Raw genomic sequence first — 1,915 nt, forward strand, 5'->3', positions numbered from 1 at the left:
GGTTGGTGTTGCAAGGTTGCGAGTTGGTGATGGTTGGTTGTTGAAGAATGGGAGGCTCGGGAGTGCAGTTGGGGAGGTGGGAGAAAAGGATGGGGGCGTAAGTGATTGTCGTTTTTGTTGTTGTTGTTGTTGTTATTGTTGTTGTTGTTGTTGTTGTTGTTGTTGTTGTTGTTGTTGTTTACATTATTATTGACATTATTATTGTTGACACTGTTGTTGATGGTGGTGGAGGTGGTGGTGTGTTGTTGTTGCTGTTGTTTTTGTTGGTGGTGGTGTTGAAGTTGTTGTTTTTGTTCTAAGATTGGTTAGTTTGTTGCATGTTTTGTTTTCGGCTGAGGGTCTTTAGTCGTTGTTGCTGTCGTTTTTGTTACGATTTTGTTCTCGTTGTTGTTGCTGTTCTTGTTCTTCTTGTTGTTGATCATGATGATGATGGTGATGATTTTTGCGTTGTGCATGGTTTACTGGGCCAGTGGTGCTACGATCAAGGGATAGACTTTAAATCACTTTTTGAAAGGAATAGATAAGAAAACGCTTTCTTTCTGTAAGACATAAAATAGATACATAAAGCTGTGCAAGAGAGAACATCTGTCATCTTTATCTTTTCACTTTTGTTTGTTTGTATGTTACTGTCTTACACTATACTTTACTTTTACTTTTTCCTTCCTCTGGTATCCTTAGGATGTTGAGGGGAGGTGCACGTTTCGGTCCTGTGCTAGATGTGTAGCGTCCGTGATAGATATGTTGTGTTGTTCCATGACCTTTTTAACCCTATCCAGCCAGGTCTTTTTTGGTCTTCCTCTTGATTTAAAGCCCGAGTCTCGGGTGTCGTAAGCTCTAGCCGCTAGTTGTTTCTGGGGCATTCTGGTTAAATGTCCAAACCATTATTGACTGTTTGACGCTCTACGAATTTTATTACTGGTGGTATTCCAGTTTGTAGATGTAAGGTTTCTTTTCTTATGCGGTCTCTTCTGGTGACGTTGATAGTTTTGCGGAGACACCTCATTTCGCATGCTTTGATTTTTCTTTCTTGTGCGACTATGTTTGGCACTGGTATGTTAATGTTGGTATGAAGATGCTGTCTTGTAACACCTCTAATCTTCGGCACTTATATGACCTGTTTGTGATGCACGAGCCGTAAAACTATTTCTAAATCTAAAGACAAAGAGGGGGCTCTCGTGGCCAAGGGGTTAAGGTGTTCGCCTCTCATTCAAAGGTCCCGGGTTCGAATCCGGGTAGCGACGGAAATGTTTCCTCTCTAAAATTGTCTTCTTTCACCTCCTTTCCTGCTCTCGAACAACATTCTGTCGTCTACTTTCGTCTAGCTCCTCTTTCTGCCCCCACCCCCTCACCTCCTTTTCCCCCTCCTCTGGGCCTCCTGTCTGTTGCCTTTCTACTGCTACTCGTTGGCTCCTTCCTAACGCTTTCTTTCAGCCGTATTCCTGATATTTTGGTAGGAAAGATCTACACTTAGCCTTTTCTGACAAGGACGAAAAATCCCTTGGTTGTCTAAAATCGATACGAGTAAGCTTCGGCGGCCATCCGGGCAAAAATTCAAAAGCTCTTACCAACTAAAAATGTTTAATGTGTCCCGCGCTCTCACGTGACCATATGCAGTTGCGAGCGCGGTAAAACACTAACCAAAACATACCAAAAAAAGGCAGAGAGCATACTGCAATTTTGACTAAAGAGCTGTTTGACGCAAAAAAACGTGAGTTCGATTCCCGAGTGGGGAAGTCTGTTTTTATCTAGTATCTCCTTTTTTTGCCGAGATGAGACATCTCACTCATCCCCCAGGTAAAACCCAAAAGAGGCGGAATCGAGGCAGACGGCCTCCCAAATTATCTCAGTGTTGTCTCGAGGTGTGTGTGTGTGTATGTGTGCGCGCGCGCGCGTGTGTGTGTGTGTGTGTGTGTGT

Source organism: Aplysia californica, unplaced genomic scaffold, assembly GCF_000002075.1.
Source record: "Aplysia californica isolate F4 #8 unplaced genomic scaffold, AplCal3.0 scaffold00164, whole genome shotgun sequence".
Classification (NCBI taxonomy): domain Eukaryota; kingdom Metazoa; phylum Mollusca; class Gastropoda; order Aplysiida; family Aplysiidae; genus Aplysia; species Aplysia californica.